General features: G+C 44.3%; 1 protein-coding gene across 5 annotated transcripts in view; it reads right to left on the bottom strand.

The window, feature by feature from the left end:
* Positions 1–10978: 10978 nt before the first annotated feature.
* Positions 10979–25249, bottom strand: part of LOC144934516 (cyclin-dependent kinase 14-like) — a 118142-nt gene continuing 103871 nt past the window's right edge. For 3 of the 5 annotated variants that reach the window (XM_078860368.1, XM_078860369.1, XM_078860366.1), the window contains exon 16: positions 10979–14122. The gene's annotated coding sequence lies outside the window, so the exon portion shown is untranslated. The remainder of the gene's footprint in view (positions 14123–25249) is intronic. The other 2 variants (XR_013637169.1, XM_078860367.1) reach the window with 2 other exon arrangements.

The following is a 25249-nucleotide window of genomic DNA, read 5'->3' as shown; positions in this document are numbered from 1 at the left end:
GCCCGGTACAAGCTCGGCTATTGCTTGCTACTTATATTATCCATGATGGGGAGTCAAAACACAAACACACACACACGATTGCTGTTTGTTGGTACAGTGAAAGTGTGCATTCGCCCACTGAATGCAATGGCCACGTGCGCACGTGCAGAGGTGCGCGTGAGTTTTGTTCGCCCCGTTCACTCACGTCCACGCGCCATGAGTTGGCAACGTGCGCGACTGGGGAGGCAGTCAAACTTGGTGCCTCGTGCTCGCGCGACTGGGGGGGGAGTGCCACCCAAGCACGTGGAGATGTTACATCGCCATCTTTGTGGAGGAGATGCAAATACGTCAATTTCCTGTCATTAAGCATGAACGTTTTTGAGGAAATTGAGGGATTTAAAAGATGCCTTACTGGAATTTTTAGTAGAGCTTTAGCTAGCGTCACAACTGACGGAGAGATGATATCAACGATCAGCTGAGTTCGTGATAGAGTAATGTTAACCCCGCTTGCTTGCCCATCGCCACATAAATCACCTCTTGTTGTAACAGCTCTCTCGCTGGTTCAGCAGTTCCACTGCTGGATTATTTTTTCCGCCTGAGGACGACCGCTTGTGTTGCGATGGAAACGTCCTGATATATTATTTTTTGTTTTATTTTTCTACCTACGTGACTTTACCGAAATAACCAAAGAGTATGGATTCCTGTAATCACGAAAGCTTCAAATCAAGCTAGGATGTTCATGGCCAAGTAATGTAGATAGATATTAAAAGGTAACATTTGCAAATGCGTCCTCTGCTTACGCAAAATGAACATTTACAGCGTAATCTTCATCATCATCAAACATACAAATGGCTCGGAAACATTTTCACTGCATTGTAGAGGCACCAAATTCATATCACTTTAGAATTGAGATGGATCTTTCAAAAAGATGCCCAAAAAAAGTTTTTGCCAGCCATCACATGTATTGAAAATAACATTTTTTAAAGGTTTACTTTTAGTTCGCCTTTTGGTGAATAATGCCACTGTGGGCGATAAGAACATTCTGAATGCTATAAACTGCCATTTTTCAGAAGCAGGGAATGCATCTGTAAACAGCAGCTTATCTTTTACAGCACCTTCTTGCTGAGCTGTAATTATAATCGTGTTTAGGCCACGGGTAGTGACGTAGCCTCGTGGAAGCGCTGATTGCAGACGTTCACGGTTATTACTTGCGGGGAGTTATTTATCGCCATCATGATAATACACGCCATCTGCTTCACAGTTGACATTGGAGATCCCCTGACATAATTCGCAACAATAAGCCATCACGCGCCAAATTAGCCATCATTGAAAATCACCCGCAATGTACTCGCTTTGAGAAAAAAAATACATAGACGTGGTCGACCTCTGTTTTTTAATTGAAGGAACCCCGTAACACGTGACTGCGCAGTTACGAAGCGTAAAAAAAAAACAAATAAGACATGTTCATTTCTAGATTTGAAGCTTTCGTGACTGCAAGGATTCATACTCTTTGTTTTTTTTGGTAAAGTCACGTAGGTAAAACAATTAATAAAATAAAATAAATGAAAAAACTCAATTAAATCACGACGTTTCGGAGGCAACACAAGCCTCCCTCATCAGGTGTAAAAAGGCACAGCAAAATAACTGCATCTACAGTAAAAAGGCACAGCAAAATAACTGTAGCTACAGTTATTTTGCTGTGCCTTTTTTACACCTGATGAGGGAGGCTTGTGTTGCCTCCGAAACGTCGTGATTAAATTGAGTTGTTTTCATTTATTTTCATTTTTTTTATTGTTTTACCCACGTGACTTTACCGAAAAAAACAAAGAGTAAGAGATGTTCACTTGGATAGACATCAGCCCATGCAGTCACACGACAGCCTCCTCCTCCAGAAAGCACAGGGCATGCTGGCCGCCCAGCGCGCCCTTTCTCACGACACAGGCGGGGACTGAAGAGTGGCCCCCTAAGTTTGTTGTCTTTCACCCACCCCTCCCCCGCACCTCCGATTAGTACGGTTGGCGACGTAGGGTGTGAACGAAGTTCAACATATAGTAGTAGGTTTTTACCCTTTAAACTGGTACAAAACTGACTAAAGGTGTCAGTCAAAACTGACTAAAGGTGTCAGTTTTGTACCAGTTTAAAGGGTAAAAACCTACTACTATATTTTGCCACTGGTAAAGGAGGTCTCATAGTGTAAATGCTTACCCCGAGCTCTCAATACTCTGATAGTGCACTGTTTTTGAGTTGTACGCCTTCTGGCGTCATCTGGTCCAACGCCAATGGAGACTAGGCTCTAAGGAAAACTGTCTCGGGTGTGGACCAATCAACTTCAAGGACAGTGCATATCATTATCATTATCAGAGTTGTTTCTTTTTGTTTGCATTTTGACTGCTTGTGTTGCGGTTATTGTAAACATGATGTCTTGTATATAGGTGTCAGTTTTGTACCAGTTTAAAGGGTAAAAACCTATTACTATATTTTGCCACTGGTAAAGGAGGTCTCATAGTCTAAATAAGTTCAACATACATACAGACGAATGCCTCAGGTCACTCTTGCAAATGAGACTGTCCTGGTCTCTTTGCGTTCTTACCTGGTGAAAACAAAATAATAACTTAAAACTTCCAAAACTTCCCATTGCTCCTTTCGACTAAAGATAATTTAGTCACCAGGAAGTCTAAATCGCCTTCACATAGCGCAGTGATTCGAACTCAGTTGATCGTCGACGTCATATCTCAATAGCAATTGCATGTAGGCAACTGTTAAGTCGTTCAATCTCCTAAAACGTAGTGCCTGATGACTGACAATTAGTGATTATGCATTGCCTAACCAGGGTGGTGACATAAAACTACCCAAATAAGTACAGACTCATGTATATCGGATGTTTTAATCATGACCAACAATGCATAAAAACGTATATCTTATACAGGGGCCAATTAAATGCAAAACTTAAAGCAAACAGATTTTCAGAACGGATTTAGTGCTATAACTGTTAGTTCTACAGGATTATAAAACATTTTGGATGCAAGCCCATGCGGGACAGAAAGAGAGATGTTTCCTATCATTTCTCAAATTATGTTTCCTATCATTTCTCAAATTTCCTATGGCACCCACCTCAGCGTGATGTTCAAATACAGTATAAGTCAGTGAATCTGCCTGCCCTCTCTCTGTGCGCCGAAGAAGGGCCAACGCTTGATCCATTAGCAATGTGAATTTCGTTTTACTCACTCGGCAATGTTAAAGACAAATGCGATGGGGTTTTGTTTTTGATTGTGCTCCACCGCCATTTCATTTTCAGCAAGGGTCCTTCCAGCGTTGACCGTCAAAATTCCTCATCGACTCTCACTTCTCTTTGCGGACGGTGCCAGGAGACAGCGCGCCACATTTCGCCCAAAACCGCCCCTCGGCTTTCAGAGTGAATGCGCGTTACCCCGTAGCAGAAGCTCCGGGTTGTCATTGTTATGCGTGAAAGTAGCCCTGGCTGCGCCTCCCCGCGTCTCATTTCAATAACAAAAGGGGCCTCATCGTTATACCCCCCGTGCCAATTTAAAGTTGACATATTGTGTTGGGTTTACAGCTTCTCACCAGCCCCGGTGCAGCAATGGCCTGGGCTACTTAGTAAACTGCAGTTGCAAGATTTAACTGGGTTTCAAAACGTATTTTAAGTCGGAGAGCCTTTGTTTTGGCTGTGCTGTACAGCTCTCCGATGTGTTTGTGGTTTGTGTCGAAAGTTGTTCCACACAACATCCGATTAATTATTTTCTCCACGCGCTTGATGTGGGACTGGGGGGGCTTCGTCCATGCAGTTCATGTCGAAAAACACACCGTGCCATCTGAAAGTGTATCGGTAGAGCTATCTCACTTGGGATGGTTGGCCGGATTGTTTTTTGAGAATTGTGCACACAAGAGAATGATATTGAAATGTAATATACGTGCTAACAACCTACTTTCTCTACTGCCTTAAATACAGGTGGACATATCATGTGTTAGCACTGCACTGTCCATCTACCCCGCATCATTACCAGAACATGTCACGACGTTAGTTATGGGTTTTCTATGAAAACACCATCAAATTGCAATAAATTTTGTACAGCATTGTAACATGTAAGCACGGAACCTTTATTCATATGTATAATAAATATCCTAGCGCCTGGGGTGTTGGAAGCTTCACGTCGTTTTTCACTGTCACTTGTGGCAGACTGCGGGTCGTTGGGTTGACAGGTACCACTTAAGGGTTGTTAAAAAATACAACCTTATTCGTGTGCAGTTCGATACTTTTCTTACAGTATGTGTGGGTTTTCTCCATACATTTAAGTCTTTGCAAAAACATACACATGTATAATAACAAATATCCCATCATCATCCCCAAGCAGGGTGTTCCAGAAAAGTTTCAAGACAACTACAACGACATGAGGCTTTCTTAGGCAGAGTGTTCAAATACAAATGCATTTCTAAGACAGCCACTCGCACACATAGACGCTGAACATGAATGGGAAAGATTGTGCATGAAATGACACTTGTGCCACCAATGTGATACACTGCGTGTTTACAAAGCTATATTTATATAACTTTTCCCGATAGAACCACTGATTGATTTCTGCGTTGTACAGCGGGTTGTTTGGCATGATGTCTGTCCGGTACAATCCGAAAACACGTTAGAGAGCCATGAAACACAACCATGAAAACCTCTGCAGTAGTATCAGTCATATCTGATTTCATTTTCCATTTACGATTACTGGTAAATAAAACTTATGCACTCCCGGTTAACTTTGCTTTGTTGTGCAGTTCAGACATTCGGCATTTGTCAGTGGTAGTTTGTTATTCTGTATACCTAAATAACTTTTCATATATTTCGATTTAAAGCTTTCGTGACCGCAGGGATTCATCTTCTTGGTTCTTTCGGTAAAGTCATGTAGAAGGGAAGTAATAAAATAATAAAAATAAAACATAATAAAATAATTCTCACGACGTTTCGGCCACAACGCAAGCAGCCGTCCTCAGGTGAAGACCAGGTCTGTCGGGGAGACATTCAGACGCTGTCTCCCCGACAGACCTGGTCTTGAGAATTATTTTATTATATTTTATTTTTATTATTTTATTACTTCCCTTCTACGTGACTTTACCGAAAGAACCAAGAAGATGAACCTTTCTTATCTCATCCCTGAACCTTAACTGTGTTATGTTTGGTGTTGTCGTTTTTCCTGAAATCACAAAGCATGGAAGTAGCTACGAGTTCCCTTACTCCTTCGTTAATTGTCGAGACAGCCTCTGAGAAATGCACCAACAATGGAAGCGATGCGTAATCGGCTCTGTGATGTGCTCGTGTAGTTGCTCTCGCGAGATACAGGTCATTTATACAGCGAATAACTGTGTAATGCATGAATAATTGAAGAACAAGTGCGTGCTGCATTGTTTAAAATGAATTTATAAGATTAATTTCATGCCAGGTGAGAGCTCATTAAGTGTAGCAAATGTATCTTACAAGGGAGACCAGAATACCCAAGTGGTATATCCAAAATATTGACCAATAAAAAATATATGTACATACTTACCGCCCAGTAAAAGCCCCACAATCAACTCCGTTGTCAGTTGGTAAAACGTGACCAGGCTTCTGTTTCCGATATAAATGACTAAAATATTTATACATGTGGTCTCATTGGTACAAGACCTTCTGAATGTTAGCTCTCTCTTATCCTGAAGCGTCAAGAGTGAAGCAGGAAGCCATACAAAGTCTCCAATGCTGCCCACGATAAATGCCCTCCAGGTCTTCATTAATCCTCTCTCTCTGTGGTGTGTTGGCAGTCTTTCCCACATTCTTGCTCCCCATAGTTTATACTCATAGACTTTCCTGGGCTGCCTTTAATCTGACTTTTTCAAACACTGTCCCAATCACCTCAATCTTCTCATCTCTTAGCCATTATCTATAATATCGAGTTCACACCGCGCTGATTTTCGATCGAGTTTGACACGAAGTCGATCCACTTTACTCCATCAGTACCTCCGAGTACTCTCGGCTTCCTCCGATCTGCTAACACCCCTTTGATGACTGGCGCCACGGTGTCGAGATCTCGCTCTGTATGCAGCAGAGGTGGGACAAAGTCATTGTTATGCAAGTCCAAGTCGAGTCGCAAGTCATCAAATTCATGACTCGAGTCTGACTCGAGTCCAAGTCACATGACTCGAGTCCACATCTCATAGGTGGGACAAAGTCATTGTTATGCAAGTCCAAGTCGAGTCGCAAGTCATCAAATTCATGACTCGAGTCTGACTCGAGTCCAAGTCACATGACTCGAGTCCACACCTCTGGTATGCAGGTCGTGGCTTAAATCCCGAACCTGTCACCTGTATATTTGGAGTTTGCGTGTTCGCGTGGATTTTTCTCCAGGTCCTCCGGGTTTTTCCCTCCACATTTAGAAACATGCGTTTACAGTCTTAGGCTGCTATACATTTCCACATGATGATAAGCCACTTCGTTGAGCTATAATTTGTGAAAGCCAGGTCGCTTCTGAAAAAAATAGCTATATAGCTCAGTGGGCCTTACCTGGTAAAGAATAAAGTTATAGTTAGAGAGACTTTCTACGCGGCCCTGAGTGAGGCTGCCATTGCCCTACTTTGATCGCACTCTCCCTGTGGTGTTGTCATTCACATCTCCACTTTCCTGAGCGCTACGCCTCTTGCGACGTCGTACACGACAACTCTTGACCTCTCTCTCTCTCTCTGCTGCCCCCGTGCATTCACTCGACTACCAAGGTACAGTGTTCCACCTCTTCAACTGTATCATCGTCACTGGCTGCTTTGAATAGTTCAAAAAGTCGCACGGGTAAAAAAATAGGTTGTTATACCCCACCCCCAACTTGCTGCTATGAGCATTAATATGCGGTTGACCTATGATATTCGAATCGTGAACAATCGATATACGTGAATGCATGGAGTTAAGCAAATGCAAAAATACAACTTTTGTGGCTTTAATTTGGCCAAGCGCATCGCGTTTTTAAGTCGACATTCAATTGCCATTTTTTTTTTTACAAAGCACCGAACTCGGTTTCAATAACAGCTGATCACCCCGTCGTGAAACGAAATTTTGATCGTAATTACGCAGTGATGGTAACAACACGAATAGTAGTAGTTAGAGTAACAACAGGAATGGTAGTAGAGTAATGAAGACGCGTTCTGCTGGGAAATGCCGTGCAGTGTCAGCGTGGAGTGGCAGAGAGCCAAGCGCATTCCACTGCGCGCTTGTCATCCCGATCAGCAGACTCGGCCCTATAAACGTCAAGGGACGATAATTCACCGACTACTGAAAAGTCATTCCCCGCCGGTTACACTGGGGGAGGAGGAGCAGTTTCTTTTGGGCAGAGCACGCTAGCCAACCAAACATTAGCCATACCCCGAACCAACTATCCAAAAACCCACGTGCCGACGCGAACCTTACCCCTAACCAGTTGGCCAACCAGTCACTAGTGCTGACTTGATTTATTGATCCAAACCCCACCTTTTTACAACGATTGCAGGTTCCTTCACTTTTATTTTGCTTTCTGTGGTGCGTGCATAGCGCCATCGGTGGCAAGCGATGTTTAAATCTCTCGAGTGTCCCTTGAGGTCTAAGCAGCACCTGGGCTGGTGTATGAACGCGAGCATTGGGGAGACAAAGGCAGGTGGGAGTCATTCTGGTGACAAAAACCCCCCTTGCGGGCAATTCCAGCCTTGATCGGTGTTAACTAAAATCACTGGCCCCAAAATTATGCATGGATATACAGTATGGAGGGATGTGATCCCGTGTAATGATCGTGAGAAATGTTTTTATAAAAATTCCAATATTAAAAAATAAAAGGCAGCAAATAGGTTTTTAAGTCGATAAAAGCTTCGGGATCTCGGCAGTAATTCTATAGTATCCGCTTCCGAGAATCAAAATGGATTCAACACGATGCCGATAACAAAATATGGAAAAAGATGACAACATCAAAACAACTTTCAGTCACATCTAAACTCATGAATACCCTTGCATTAACTTCCTCTACATGCACATATTTGTATCATGTGAAATATTGAGTTCTTAAAATTGTTTTTCAGAAAAAGTCCTGCATTGGAATGTTTGGCAATTCCATGAATGTCTCACATGTGGAAGGATATTGGAGTACCCAGAGAAACCCACGCATGCGAGGGTGTGATACTCAACACTGGCATCCCCTGGCCACCTCATAGCCCCATGTTGACAACAACAGGCAAGTTCTAGCAGGCGCCATTCCAAGTCTCCAACAGGCTTAATCCTCAAGTGTCTGAGAGCTGATGAAATTGGGTACATTTGCGATGTGCTCACAGACATAACCCCGTTTTTCCAAGGGGTCTATCGAGTGACTTTGAGAGAAATATCGTTTGGGTGACTCCATGAGGTCAACGTTTAAATGAGGACTCAAAATCGAGCACATTTTCACAGCCAATTTAAACAAACAGCAGCATGAAACGAGCCACGCTTGGCATGCAGGTGGGGGGGGGCAGTGTTTCAGAAAAAGTTTTGTTTATTTTCTTTCCATTCGTAAAGTGCATTTATAATTTTGACAGCCATCAATCTCTCCATATCGCCACAATTGTAGCCTACAGATAAGCCCACGATGTTTTGCGACATCTTGCACATAGGCGTCTTAGAGGCAGTGGGCACTGCTACAGGGCATTTGCGTGATGCACACCGGGAGTATATTTGCTCTTCACAGTTACATCACGGCAAACTCGAGAAACAAACAGGCACAAACGAGACAGCGCCGCACGTCTCACTCACTCGGCACGTTCCAGCACCAGTTTAAACAACAATAAAATCACTTCCACCCCAGCAGAAGAACGGACAAATCCTCACCACTTGTCAATTTAACGTCACCGTCAGCCATTCTCTATCCACTGCCGGGTGAAAATAAACCTCTAACCGTGTTGTTGCTGAGAACACCAAAACTTAAACATGAACAAGACGCGTTAGGGACAATGGCAATGCCCCAGAGTTAGCGCTAAGAGTCGTAGTATGGTAATTGGCAGCGTTATTCTTCATGGTTGATTGGCTGATTGGTTAGAGCTAGACGCAGAGGCTGGATGGCTAGTTGGTTAGTTAAGTAATCAGATCACATTTGATTGGTCAGTCTGCTCCACCCACAAATTGCTCAACCTCCACCCCATTGCCAATGCATGGCGTTTTCAGTTGTTGCCTGCTTTTCCTTTCCCGTGCTCACAGCGCCAGACACGAGCCCCAATGTCAACTCCCACGACCTTGGTTATGCCCATGCTGACGAGGCGAGCCAGTTGACCCTCGTTCCATTAAGCGTAGGTCGTTGTGTTCCTACGAAGCCTTGCAATTGTGCTGAAAATGCAACTAAATCTCCTGTACACACACACAGACCGTGGGGAAAGTTCTGGCACCTATTAAGGCTGGCACAGCATGTGACACGTGGGGGATGGTGGCCAGCACCGTGCCTGACAGCTTTGTCTATCCACTGTTGATGTTGAAACATCTCACCAGCTAATCATTAAATGCCGACTTGACATACAGAAAGTCCAGCACTGTGCTCATAATATCCTTACAACTCCTTTTCGCGTACATTTGTCAACGAGCTCACAAGGCCATGCCCACATAAGGCCAAGGCTCAGCTGAGCAGGTTGGGTGCTGAGGCCCCCAGTGCGTGGTGCAAGAGTTGTGTGTGCCCTACCGGGGTCAGTCACGTGCTGCGACCCTGTCAGCTGATCCCTCGGGCCAACGGACTCGCCCTGAGAATCAAGGTCGTCCGTAAGCTCAGCGCTGTTTTACGTCGGTCAGCTCGATAGGATATCTGATGAAGATTATCTTTGTAGTTGAATGTCAATTTTAAAGAAGAAAAAAATGCGGACAGCTGTGCCAGTTGTGTTTCCCCCCCTCCCCCCATTGCAAGTTTGCATCAGTCAATACAGACTTGAGCGGCAGGCGAAATTATTGGCAGACGGGAGGGAAACAAAAAAACAAACATTCAATATCAGTGGCAATAACCGACAACCAAAAAGGACAAGTGGTTTAATTTGGGTTTATAATCAAACATAAACAAATCAGAATAATACAAAATTAAACTGTTACATAGGACACCAAAACATTACTGTGGCACGATCAGGGGCATATTTCATATAGTTCCCCAAAATTGACGTATTCGTTATAATTATATATATACTATATATGTACAAAACAATAATATCTATATTCATCATGTTAACAAATTAAACAGTTTGCAGCAAGTGATAACACCTTAAAAACATTGCTTTCCACCTTTCACACTGCACGCAGCACATTGTGATTCTCACAGGTAAACAGCCACACATTACCAAATTTGTGCAGGCGGTGCAATGAGGTGAAAATTGATTTTTGAAACGAAATATCACGCGATCGTCGGAATGACTCCGTGTGTTACAATTAGAGCAAGCCATCACCTGAGCGGCTTTTTTTTCTTCTTTGCTGCAGGTGTTGCTAATTACATTTTGCCAGTGTGACAACTTGTTCTGCGATGGTAATACAACTGCTGTGAAATTTGAAATTACACCCAATGTCACCCAGGAGATAAAACTCCTGCAAAACGCTGATGTTTTGAACTTTCGTCCCTGATGCCCACCTGCGGTGAATTTTTCACACGATCCAATTTTCTGTTTTGGCACACAATCCAGGTGTAAATTGATACGTGACTTTGGTAATGTACATATTGCACAGGCCTGCCATGTTTCAGACGACGTAAGCTCGATTCAGGATAGGTCACATAGGCTAAAGTTCATATATCACAGCTGTCACGTGTTGTAATGTACGCGTAATGTCATGAACACGTCCCTGGCCATCGTTAATTCGAGTGAGCATACACTGTGCATATAAATTCACACATAGATTTTTTAAAATGAAAAATGAAACTGGAATGATTCCAAAAGCCACAAATGCTCTTACAGCTATAAATAATACCCCTAATTTGCAACAGGCTCCACGTTGGCTTGCAATGTTATCGATCCATTGCCATGATTTTAAAGGTGGGGGGGGGGGATTTTATCTCCGAAAATAGCGCCCAGTCGAGTGCAATGTAGCGAGCAAGGAGAATAAACGTCGCGGTGGGATGAGAGGCCGGGATGGCGTAGAATAAGTATAACCCGTAAAAACAAAGTTTTTCACTATAAATCCTTTATATGCGTGGCAGCGAACTTAATATAAAGGATTTAAAAATATATTCGCTTGTGGAGGATGCGGGGATCAATCCCGCGACCTTTGGCATGGGAAGCGAGGGCGCTACCAACTGCGCTACTCCGCCACGGCCTGTGGAGGGGTTACGCTCTGGGCTCTTACACTATTACGTTCAGCCAAAGCCATGAATGAGTTCTATTTGAATATATGTAAAATAATTTTTTTTTACCTAAAAAGTGTACAATTTTGGGAATTTTTTTTCACGAACATTAATTGTTTCGCACAACGAGTCTGTGTGGAAAATGTCAGCTCGATTGGATCACGGGAAGTGGGTTAAAAAACGACCGAAAGATTTGCACGGTCGTAAGCAAGCAAGCACGCAAGCAAGCGAACTTAATATAAAGGATTTAAAAAGATGGCAGTCTTTGGGCCAGGTGCGTTACACATCCCATCTGTGTCCATCCCAGTTTCATATCTCAGGCGCACTGGCCGGAACCAAACCAACTCTACCTTGTGATGATGACCTTCTTGAAACATAATTATTTAATGTGAACATAAATAGAGAGTGAGAGTAAGTACGTTATACAGAAAGAAAGAAAAACATTAAAATTTAAATGTAAAAAAGGAGATAATACTGTGTACATGGTTATCGAACCATCGATGTGGATGTGTGCATTTGTGTGTTAATAATAATTGTACAAAAATATCGTACTGTAAATTTTAGTGTGCAATTTTAAATGTGGCCTGTCATTTGGCCAAAATGGCTTTACTGTAATGTATGATGGCATAGGCCAGGTCATACAGGCAGGGCTTCTATCTCTGAGATACAAAAAGCTGGGTCATATCATGGAACATAATCTCAGAATACTTGAAAAGGGGAAAACTATAAAAACATTGATGACCCTGGGAAAAGCATAACAGCTGACAACCATACATACAGGATGAAACATCCTCCTTCACACTCAAGATTCTCAACCAGTGCTGCTCTTTAACCTGGACATGGCCTCCCACATCGACCAATTAACACAAGGGTGGGTGCCCTTTCCTTACGGTGGGCTAAAAACTACTTTAGGTTACTTTTCGGCAGGCCACACATTAACACACCGTTTGGGTAACCAAATAATTATAATAATAATGCGAAGAGTAACAAGCACGTCGACCGAGTATGATGAAGCAATCGCATTGACAGAAGTGACAAGAGTATGGCGCTGAAATGAGAAATACAGCTTTTCCAGGTCAAAAACAACCACGGTTACGAATGAGTGCAGCCGAGATGTTTGCAGGGATGGATAAATACTTTGTTTTAAAGTCACAGGGCTCGTGTGGCCCCTGGGTCGTATTAAATGAAGTCATGGGCCGAAATGGCCCAAAGGCCTTGGGGATTCCCCACTCCTTAATTATACACTGGTCAACAAAAAAAAAAAATTCTGGCCTGGACTTTTGCAGCTGTTTTAGACTAATTTCAGGGTGCTGATTCCAAATCTGATCTCAGATTTGCTCTATCACATCTCATTTTTATGCTATCGGCATACCCCATTTTCATTGATTTTACCCGAAATTAACTCTGTCACTTATGATTGCAAGTTTTTGCGAGTCAGTGACTGCTTTAGTGTTAAAATATGGTGCTGTATTTTTAGGATAGTGTGTTTATAAAATCATTTTATGTAGATATCCACATTTATTTAATATTTTTCTTCTGCAGTTTTTATTGAAAATGCAATATTTGATGTCTAAAAAACCTGATGTGATAGACAAAAACTGATGCTAGATTTGAAATCAGCACCCCAAAATTACCTTAAAACCGTTGGAATACCTTATGCCAGAAAAAGTGTGTTGACCAGTGTTATCATTGTAGTGCGTGATCGCCATTCCGTTAATTTGTATTACCAATATTATAATGTGCATACAACGAAAGTAAACTGATAAAGGGGAACATGTTGGGGCATTAGATGGTGGAGGGGAGGTGTGTGGAGCAGTGTCTGAGAGCTTATGCTTCTCGTGAAACAAATACTTGGGTTGCATTGAGTGCTGTCATGTTGCAAGCTTCCATCGTGCACATTTATTTACATTTTATTGAATCTGGTAGCTGAATAAAGGGGAGTTGCAAATCAACTCCTACAGAACAAAATAACATTCTGGATTCCTGTTACAAATCGAATGGCCTAATGAACGCTGCTTTGCCAAATATAGGTGCGTAGTACCGAATATGCAGACAATTATGCAGACATTTCTCAGTGTGCATCCATTCAGAGATGCTCTCAAAAAAGTGATTACATTCCGATGAATGTTCAGTTTGTGCCACGTGTTCTTGAGCATGATGTTCGTTGGATATACCCTTCCACATGCCCGGAGCTTCTGTTCCATGACTGAAGAAGCTCACAGCACATGGAGCGAAATATCGGACATGGTACTGAACAACTCGAAAACATACCAGAGAGCTATCCAGCACGACAGCGAAAAGCCACGCAGTAATAACAAAAAATATTCTCGAGGGTAACGAAATGGGACAAAAGTTAAATCGAACATATTCATGTCGAGCGTACATAGTTCTGTTCTCTATGAGCCCTGACGAGATATGTCAGACTTCTTTGTATTTTTTGAGTCAACAAAAATATTGCGCGATTCTGTACATAAGCATCCATTTACAGAAACGTTTATGGGGCAGGCCGTGATGTTCTCACGCATGCGTCCGTTGATATTTTTGGTTGACATTTAGGTAAGGCAAAAATATCCCTTTCATAACAACTTTTTGTACCGAAAAGAACTAGATTCTTTTTTTTCACAAAAAAATGTTGGTTGCCCAAATAACACATCTCTTGGAGCTCATTTTATTAAAATATATTGCGTTTCTTGAGAAGTGAGGTGCTTTCAGCTTCAATACTTGCACGGATGCAACGGGGGTCGTGGGAGGGCTGATTCACCACCACGTGTTACTGAAGGGGAGCTTTCACTTTCCAGCCGGCACCATTTTTGCACAGCTCCTTGCTGCTGAAATGAAAACAAAATGCAAACAATCCTCAAGTTGAGCACCATGGCAAGACAAGCTATTCCAGCATTTATACACGTGCAGCTCTTTATCACTCCACTGCTAGATGAGGGACACACCGTGCCAACAGTGCCGGATTAAGCTAGTGCAGGGCCTGTAGCATATGTTATAAAGGGGCCATAAATAAATCAATAAAACACGTTACATTTAAACACATACATTTTTTACTTGCATAGTAAAGTAATTGTATTTTTTATAGGCTATACAGCCAGATAATATGACAAATCGCTAACCTTAAACACCCAGTCACTTATAAAAGTTGAAGGCAGTATAGTACTATAGTAATAGAGCAAGTGCAGAATCACTGAGCCGGAATTGATAGCTTGAAAGCATTTAGTGTGGGGCCCTTGAATGTCCGGGGCTCGTAGCATATGTAGCTACTTTTGCTAATAGGATAATTCGGCACTGCGTGCCAATGATGGAAGTTGTTTAATGAAACGTCACCAAGGCGATCGTCGGTGTGGGTTGGTGAAGGTGGGGATAATAATGTGGGAGCATAAAAGTGCAGTACAACTATGGACTTTGCTGCGCAGCCCACAATATCAGCAGCTTATGATAGCCCATCCAAGCAATGTCCCGGCTCAACTCTGCTTAGCTTGAGATTTAACAAGATTCATTGTGATGTGGTCATTGGCATTTTACTATTTTCATACACACACAAAAACCTATTATGGGGAGGGGTTTAAATATATTGTTCAAACACAAACCCAATATACAATTTTGCCCGGACAATTGCTCAACACGTTATCTCTTAAACAAAATCACATCGAGGGTGTGTGGGGGGCGGAGGACAATATAAATGAGCACAGGGCGAAACACGAGCGTTCCACTCAAACAAAGCGTTTGCTTCCCCCGGTGTAGCCGAGCCAGAGTGAGGCATTTCTTGTACATTCCTGTCATAGCTCTCCAACTGACAGCCAACAGTGGCACCACAGTGTGCGCCTTCACCCCCGCCCGCCCCCCCACCCCCTGACACGGACGATGAAGATTCAGTGGAAGTTGAAGTTTCCTCTTCCTGGCGCCACAGAGGAATATTGCGATTGCTTGGCGTGGCTGCGTTTAACCCGGGCGGGGCGAAGTTCGCCCGCAAACGTGTGCACGACCTTACGAGACGCTCGCAACATGCATGGAACCGAGACTTTGCGGCACCCGATTACGTGCGCCGCTGTAACAAGTTTCTCTCATTTGCACGGGCTTTCCTCGTCTCAATCGAAGCCTCAAACTATTTGCAGCAAAAGTGGCTGACCGAGTGATGTGTACCCCGTGTCTGCTTTCCGACGTTGTTTTCATCGCGATGCTTGAAAAGCGTTACCGTTGTTTCTGCTGTTGTTTCTGATGACAAACACGAGACCTGTAATGGTTATTTGCCCTCCTCTCAATGAATGAAAATGTCATGATTCAGGGTTGCATTTTGGAATAAAAAAAATAGATTCTCGCACGCATGCTTCTATGCCTGTATGTAATCACCTTAGAAATTGCTTCATAACGAGCAAATCTATCAATAAATCGATGAATCATGACACCGTTACTTGATATTAACCCTCAAAACCAAACTCACAAATTTCGATTTAAAGCTTTCGTGACTGCAGGCATTCATCTTCTTGGTTCTTTCGGTCAAGTCACGTAGAGGGGAAATAATGAAATAATAAAAATAAAACAATAAAATACTCACAAACTTCCACACGTGGCATTGGTCGCGTAGGTTGTTTACCGATACGTCACCACATTGGTCAGTGCGCGTTCGGTTCAGAGATCACTGGCAGCCGATGTCGGCCATGGCCAGGAATCGAATGCCTTATCCACTGCGCCAACCGCTCCACCTCACAACCCCACGAAAAACATATATTTACTCATTCACTAAACAGCATTAATGCAAGCGTGTGTACTTCCTTGCTTCGGAAGTGTGTTTACAATCGGCAGGCACTTGGGCTCTACTTTAGTTGGAAACTGTTAACTCCTAGCGTGTGTTTTCTTTCTCAGTCGAGGACCAATGATTTGTTCTGGTTTGTTCTGGAGGCCACCGACGGCGTCACTTCGCACGCCGCCGCGAATGAAATTACCGCGGCAAGCCACGCTGCGCACAGTGCCACGGAGTTTGCGATGTAAAAATAAAGGTTTAAATAAAACCGCAGGGAAATTGAGGTTATATTTCACAGTCACAGCGCATGTTGCTGTTGTCAATGTTGTTTTAACAAACGCATCTATCGTGCCGGTGCTGCAACTGCACCGGCAGTTCCTGGGCCAGAGAGGCCAACTCGTCAGAGGGGGCCGAAGTAAGAGAGACGGGGAAATGGACAGGCCCCCACCTCCCGCCCTATTTCATCGCTTGTGTCGAACTCTTCTGTCAAAGACAACTGAGTAATGATGGGGCTGGGATGATAGTCTGCACTCACATCCATAATAAGCAACGTGTGTACAGGTACTTAATGGGTGGATTGGATAATTGGCAATTAAGCAAGGCTGGTGGAACTGGTTGGGACTATATAAAGACAGAGCAGGGTGCCGCTAAGGGGGTCTTCTGATGCTGGGGTTGCTGTGGCTGTACATTATGGTGGTTGAATTAAAGAACGTATTAGTCTACGATCTCGAATTGCTGAAGTCCTTTCACATGCGCCAGGACTCGTGCCAACAATGCTAGGCCACTGTTGGGAATACATTTAGATTTTCTCATTACTGTATTGCTTTTTTTAGGCTTTCAGATGGCTTGTACAAGGCTGGCAGGTTGCTGACCTACACGTACAGATATTTTAATTATTATACTTTGTATGCGTGAGTTTTCTGTATGTGACATCAAGCAGTTTTCTCAGCTGAGGCTTTCCTTTCATTCCCTTCAAACCATCCATTGTGTAACCCCCAGAATCCTTATTCACGTGATGGCAGAGCCCACCCTTGTGCATCTGCTGATAAATGCAAAAACAAAACGAACCAATTGCTCTGGTTTGCATCCTTTGCCTCCCTTTTTTGCCAAACTACAAGAGCGGCGAGAGATAATGCATTACTGCACTGCGTTTCACTCCCCGTTATCTCACCACAGATTCCCAATGGCCCTCCCAGGGCAACTGTGTGCACTCCCCCCACCCCACACACACACAATGAACCCAATGGGTCACCCCTGGAGCCGTTATTTCCCAAAATGTTGTGCTAACCAAAAGTAAACAGCAAATATTTGCCCCAGTGCCCCTTTTCTGTCAATCAGCTCCCCTCCCCCACACCTCCCCCCACCTTAAATAACCTCATCAAACAGCGTAAACTCCTATCCATCAGAGGTCTATCCATCAGAGGTAATTACAGATCGTAACGCATTTTAACACTTTCTTTGCGCCGAGGCCGCTGGTTCTCCAAAGGTGCCACGATAATTGTGTGTAAATGAGCATGCGTGGCTTAAAGCGGGCGAATTGTGTGTGTGATGCAGACGGGCAATTTTAAGTTGTCAGAAATTGTTGCATGAGCAGAGTCAAAGCTTAAACAGCTGCTTCCTTACAGTAAACCCCGGAGACAACCAGCGGTAAATACTTCGGGTGTGCCCCGCTGCTAAGCAGCTTGCGATACGTTAATGCTGGACAGTTCAAGCCTCAATGGCTTTTACAGCTCAAGCCCGCCACTGTTTAAAAGAGCTTTTGGAATCCCAGGCCTGGAGTCCTTTTGCGGAGTCCTACACGGTGATGGTGGTGGTGGCGGGGCGGGGGGGTTAGGGCTGTGCAGAGAAAAACCAAAGCACACCGCCCGCAAAGGGCAGTGGTGGGTTCCCTCCAGGAATGTGTAAATACTCAGCATGGGCGAGTAGGGGGTCTCACTGACAATGTAACATGGGTTGCAAAATACTTCAATGGAATGAAGGGGAGGAGAGGTTACGAAACCTCGCAGCAGTCGCGCCGCAATGAAATACTTTCCCGGAGATTATTGTGGCATCACGGGACTTTGAGCAATAGTGGGGAAAAGGGGAGATCTGTATCCAGAAGTGAAGATGCCTATTCTGATGGACAATGGTAAAAAATCCACATTTATACCGTAAGGACCAGTCTTTCTGTAAGACAGCCCTCGTTGGCTACCTACTAAAGAAAGTTAACTTAGAAGTGCTAATTTTACCAGCCTTGAAATAATGATGGGCTGAGCCGATTCTGGCCAGGATTTGAGCTTGACGATGTTCTGCCAAACACCCCAGCCTTATACCAAGCTACTGTTAGAAGTGGGTAACAATAATGATAATTAAATTGTGACTGCCAGCTACCACGTGGATGCAAGCAATCATCTCCCAAGGCACCCAAAATGAACAAGGAGACTCTGTGAGTTCCAGTCTTATCCACAGTAACACATGCTCAAGTCAAAGAGAAATCGAGCGCGGTGGCGGCGGTGGCGGTGGTGGTGGCGACATCAACCACAGTGCCTTGAGGAGGCACGGGAAGGCGCAGACAAAGGGCCATCTCAAGCTGTCGGCATGAGACAAGTGTCCTGCGATCCGTGGAGAAACGGGCAGCCTGCGGATACACCAGCCTCTTCTCAAGGCGCGACGCAGTCGTAAATCTATGCACAGTCCCAGGCAGTCATATAATAGGGCAGCAGAAGAGCCTTTTGGGGCCCTTTACATTGGAGTATGCGCGTGGAAAACATTTGTAAAATGAGGTGTAGAATACTGTTGTAACCATTCGTTGTGTCAGTATTCTAAGTGCCGAGGCCGTCACTTGTGGTGGTCCATAAAGTGATCGGCGAGTGTTCCATTTTAATATTTCTTTCCCAACATAATTGTGAGCAATCCTCGTATTAACAAGAAGTAAATCCTATGGACAGCACTGGCCTTCCTGCTCCTCACATTCGTCTGGAAAAGTTGACATGTGCCATTAGAATCTGCCTACAAAATTCCGCCAACTGGAACCTAGCCTCTACAGTGAAACACGGTAATTTACCTAAACATGCACATTCAGGACAAAACAGTGGAAAGTATTACTTTTGTCCAGTGCTTGGATAAACATCATCTACTCTTACTTTTATGAACTCATCAAATTTGCATAAAAAATGAAAAGCTCATTTTGAAGAACGCCCTTAACCGGCGTTAGGACGGCCACATCTATTGACCTTGAGAGGCCCTCCGAAGGCACTTGCATACGGCTGCTGAAAATTTGCCGGCACTAAAAGGGGGAGGAAGAAAGCAGCCAGTGACGACTCGACAAAAAAACTAAAAAAAGAGGGAGAAAAGAAGTCTGTTTGAGATGATGAATAGCGGCGGGGGGGGGGAGGGCAGAACTCTTTAGCCCCCGTGCGCTACAGTGAAAAGCGGGAGCCTCGGTCTGGGGGAACACAGGCACAATGGTGGGAGGCGGGAGGGGGGTGGCGCATGCATATTCAGCGACACGGGAGCCCATAGCGAGCCGGGTGAGAGACAAAAGGCGGCCGTGGCAAATGCTGAAGAATGAGGGCCATGTTCATGCAGGGACCAGATCAGAAGCTCTGCGGGGTCTCGAACGCAAAACCATATGGGCACGCAAGGATGTGGGGTGCCTCACGCCAAGGCAGGGTATGGAAGGCAGCGGGACCTGGACATGCGCGGGGGGGGCAGGGAGCAGAGACGGCTGAGCAGGAGGAGGAGGGTAGATTGACGTTTGTGGTTGCGGTGCAAACATTTTTTGAAAAAAGACAGAGAATGCGATGTCAGATCAAGAGAGTAGGGAGGAGCTATGGAAGATGGAATGCCGGGACAAAATAAAGCAAAGGATAACAGAGAAGGAATGAAAACTGAGAATAGGGAGAAACTACCCACAAAAGACGTGGTTTAAGAAGAAGTGAGGGCTTAGGCAACAGTACTGCACCATAATATTTATGGTTCAGTAAATCCAACTATTTAATTAACGTGATGCACACTGACTTCATAGGGGGCAAGGACACAGGCGGGATGAAGGGACACTGATGGTTATGCGTCGCATTCAGCTCATTATGTAGCGGTGCTCTCTCTAAATGTGGCATCGAGAGATCTCCCGAGAAATGAACAACAGACTGATGCTTACATCACCTTAACTCACAACCTGCTCAATGTCTCTACAACACACGCTAAGTATTTTTCAGCCCTTTGCCAATACACTGCTGAACGAAGGGTGTTGTTTGACCGTAGTTCGCCATGCAGGTCAGTGTGGGCTGGTGAAGGGGGTGGCCAGAACCGGCTCAGATATCACTCGCCACTGATGTTAGTCACGTACTTAAATCAACTGAGTCCACAGCAAAGTGCTCTTAACCACTGTGCCACTGCTTCTCCACGTGGAGTATAATTGTATATAAAACTGGACAGTTGTAGTCATCCAATGACAATGTTCAAATGGTGGCTCTGAATACACACAATCCTCTATTACTTGCATGTGAATTAGAGCCACTGCCCAAACGTTGTACAATTATTTTGAGACATGCAAGAGTCACGGAAACATTTTTCGAGAATGTGGCATAACCTGAAATGATCTCGTGACTTTTAAGGCTCGCATTGTTACTACAAGGTCATTTCCACACAATAAAAATTCCTTTCTTAAACAGACACCGCTGTCATGGTATCGACACAGCTGATGCCACCAAAGGCTTAGTTTTGCCAAATTATTCATCATCAAAGCTGGACTCGTTGGCCATAAAGAGGCCCCCTCCAGCCAGGGACAATTGGCCAGCAAGACTGTGGAGCACGGCCGATCCCAGCAGGCATAAATCCCTCTGATTTATACATCACGCACGGACACATTCACGTGCAATTCGCGCACACACACACTAACGCACGCAAACACACACGCGCACGTACACGCATGCACGCGCGAGCCTTTTCGACAAACTCATCCTCGAACCATGTGTTGGTTACATCAAACAAACGCTCGCCGGCCACATCGGCTCTTGATCGTGTGCCGGCTGCAAGAAAACACACACGCTAGCTGGCCCGGATAAGGAGAGAGGAAAAGCAGTTGCTGCCACCGATCGAGGTTGTCGCCCGTGCCTTAAAATAGCACGTGCTCATCGAGTGCCAGAATAACGCTCGTACTGAACAGTTCACTCGGGAAAGAGATGACGGTCGTCCCGAAACGGACACTCTGTGAGGCGGTTTATCATTGAACAAGCTATAGCAGAAAATAAAATATGCCCAAAAACGGGCCTATGTATTGACATGTCAAGCATCACAAAGCAGAGGATAAAGTCTGGCAAACAGCCCAGCAGTCACTATAGGAACAAGATAGAATCTGAGGCGTGTTCCTACATGACCGTGTTTTGTCATTTGTTGGCAGGCGTCGGCCCAGATGTTGAACATCTAATGCATTCCCCTCTCTGCCTGGTTTCTTTTAGTCACAGTTCTATGTACTCAGATCCCATGGGTATTAGAAATACCACAATAAAAAAGGCCATCCTTACGTCTCCGAATTTGCACTCGTAACAGATGCAACATGTACTTCATACATTACGAGGGATTCAAACAGAAACCCGCAGAAGTGTATGTTTTTTTGTTGTTAACAATGTTTGTGCTTGCCTTACAAAAATATAATCAAAGCACAAATATGGTTTTGGCTGGTTGCTTGAATTTAACGCCGATTGCAAGACATTTATTCATTTTTTCTTCAACCAAATCATGATGAGCCTGATTAGAGTTGGATGGGTGACCAATAAGGCTGCCAGTTGTTATAGGCATGGGGTTTGCGAGATGGCCAGGAGATGGCAGGTTTGAGTGCCGTACGTGGAGTACATGTTCTCTGTGCACTTCAGTATCCTTCCATGTGAAGCCAAAAACTCCTAAACATAATTGGCCAAAAGTCCCAATTTAGCAGGAGCCTCCTGAAAAAAAGAGTCTTTAGGCTCAGTAAGTAATTGCCATGAAATTAATTGTTGCACCTTGAAAAAGTTCATGCAAGAGAATTAATGGGTTTTCAGTGTGATTTGTAATTCCCTTTTAAAGGTTCAGAGAGCATTGGTCACGAACAATACGGTAAATAGGTCATTATTACCAATGGAACCTCATTTGCCAGTAAAATATATGATAATTGGTTTTTTACCCTTCTATCTGGCAACAAAACTGACACCTTTTGTACAAGGAGTCATGTTTGCATAGACCACAATACCTGCAGTCATAATGAAAAAAAAAACATAACTCTGATAATGAATGCACTGTCCTTGAAGTTGATTGGTCCACACCCGAGACAGCTTTCCTTAGAGCCTAGTCTCACATGGGTTGGACCAGATGACGCCAAAAGGTGTCAGTTTTGTTGCCAGATAGAAGGGTAAAAAAACAATTATCAGGTCATTATTAATCAAATATGCTATCAGTTTTTGGCTTGCACCCATGGCTCTTCTGTGTGACCGCATCAGTCACATCATGTACGTGTGTTGCTAATCGGAGGTGTGGACGTTCCATTAGGCTGGATAAGCACGCAGAGGGAAATTGCAGCAGTAATTGGCCTGGACACAGACACACAGTTCAAGATGCAACCATGTCAATGACGAAATTAACAGCTCACTCTACGCATGTGATCAGATCGGTGTTAATGAGACAAAACATCTGGAGGCTGCCTCTCCCTATATGCCTTCACCACACGACTCGAGCACCTGACAAAGTTTGTAATCTCCATCGCTTGTGCTTTTTGCAGTAATACATAATGAAGGAAGTCATCATTAAAACTGGTTCAGTTTCAAGATATTACAACAACGACAACAAGCATGACAGATATATAGCAGTCACATACAAATGTGTTCTTGATTGGATGATCATCAGGAAAACAAAGACCTTCCTGAAAAAATCCAATTGCAGAAAATGCACACAGGAGGTATTTACTCCCTGCTAAATACAATTGTACGCTTGTGTGCAGGACGTAGATGGGAATTGTTTGTTGCATCTCAGAACCAGCGAGAGATGGTGACAGCTTCCATCGAGCATTGTCAATAGATCACAACTGGTGATAACGATGACAGTAAAACAAATAAACCCGTTATTATATTCAATGTTATTCATTGTATTCCCTGTATGTGCCTGTGACCAAATGCATCCGATATTATCAGATCCTGAAAGCTAAGCAGGTTTGTGCCTGGATAGTTTCTCGAATGGATGGCCATCATGAATAATAGGTATTATAGGCTGTGGGGCTCCTTGGTAGTCAGTGGACTAAGTTTTGCCCAATCCTGACCAGCAGGCTCAAACACTTAATGAACAAGCTGAAAAGAACATAGGGCATCACAGCAAATCCAATTATTGCACTGTAATTCTATGCTCCCACATCTATACACCCCGCCTTCACCAACCTGCACACTGTTCAGCATGGCGGACATACGGCCAACTATCCCCGCACAACGCAAAACGGCTTGCGCAGACCCTGATCCAGCAGTGGCCTAACAAAAGGGCCTCTACATGTGCAGGTACATTCTTTGTATGAATTCACCGAAGCGGCAAGGTTATACCTTGAGAATTGACATTTAATCTGCCGAATGGGGATGATGGGGGGGGGGGGGCAGGCGTGAGCGCTCCGTGCGGGGGAGGGCACACGTCCACGTTATCTGTAACTCTGTCACCGTTGGCCCCCCTGAACCCAAGATGACCTCACGGGATGCGCCAGACGTGAAGTGACACGAGCGTAATTGCAATGGGATTCTGCGAAGCGCAAGACGCGTCAGTCGCGCAACCTTTGACAGGACAACAAACACATTCGTGGCGGCGGAGCAGAGGGACCGCAGATTGCTTGCCGACAAAAGAAGCGTGACATTCGTTATTCATTTCAAGTAATTATACCGCATTACAGCACACAATATCGCCCGGCATGCACCCGTCCTCGTCGGATCTCAAAAAATATAAGCGGGGTTGAGTCTGGATTCGTGCTTTCAGATCATAATGGGAATATTGATTTAAATTGGAGGAATACAATAAGCTATAAAGCTCCTTTTCACAGATGTCCAGGAATAATGGGGTGACGACTACCTTGTACAGCAGGCTGCTGCAGGAGGCAACAGCTAACGTGGTGGGAAGCGGAGGACAGCGCAGTAAAAAAAGTAATGTTTGTGCAGTACTTCTACGCTCGCACATCTTTGGTTCTCTGCATTCACCAACTTGTACGACCCGCATATCGTCAGGAGGCCCTCATTCAGCAGTGGATCGATCGTACATGCACATGTATTTCTGCATGATGGATATGAAGCAAGTGCCGAGCACCATATGATGTGTAGCTGAACAAGTTACACAAATCTAACGTGATTGTGCTGCTGCTCCAAATATTGTATTGTTGTCTTAAAACAATATTATGGGATTTTTTTGTTTTACATCTTGACGACATAAAACGATCTGGCCAGCTGGAATTCTTCAGGAGCATCGTTGGTATGTTATTTTTCTGAAGCAGGCCAGCTGGATGAGAGGTCACATGTTTATTTATTTAATACTACCCAATGAAAGAAAACAAAAAAGATCTTACTACTTTTACTGAATACCAATGAACTGCGCTTGTAAATGTAAACGAGCAGTCCGGATAGTTGTTTCTTGCTCAAGCCACTGCTTCAAGTGAGCTCTGCAGAGACCCCTCCAGAGGGTAATTGTGGCCTCCTCTTGCATGCTGTCCCTAATGTCTTGGTAGAGGATGAAGTACCCACACATTACCCCACTACAGGCAACCGGTTGATCAACTAACTGTGGCTGTATCCATTTGTGCTGTTGGAGGGACAAAGGGCACATTGTTTCAACTTCCATGCCAGGACATCGAATCGGCAACCTACAAAAGTCCACATCACACCGAGGCAGGATCCTGAGTGTATGGAAAGCGCGGAGAAAACTTACAAAGCCGTGCGGAGTTGTTTTCCTCTTTTAGAAACCACGAACGACTTTTTTTTCTCCGTGGTGAAAGGTAGGACAAGCGCCACATACAAATGCAAGGGATGACGGCTTTTTTTTACGGTGATTGTGCGGAAAGATCTGCCCTAAATGGTAATCCACTGAAGGTCAGTGTTATCAGATGACCTAAACCAAACCTAGCTCACGGTTTTGGAATTTTCTGTTGTACACTGCCTGCATCTCCACACACACACATCCGCATACACACACGCTATAACAACAACCACCATCCCCTACAGAAGGCTGGTTAGGTTTCCACTTT

The sequence above is a fragment of the Lampetra fluviatilis genome, chromosome 10, assembly GCF_964198595.1.
Source record: "Lampetra fluviatilis chromosome 10, kcLamFluv1.1, whole genome shotgun sequence".
NCBI lineage: Eukaryota > Metazoa > Chordata > Hyperoartia > Petromyzontiformes > Petromyzontidae > Lampetra > Lampetra fluviatilis.
The sequence above is the reverse complement of the archived record's forward strand: the minus strand, read 5'-3'. Positions and strand labels throughout refer to the sequence as shown.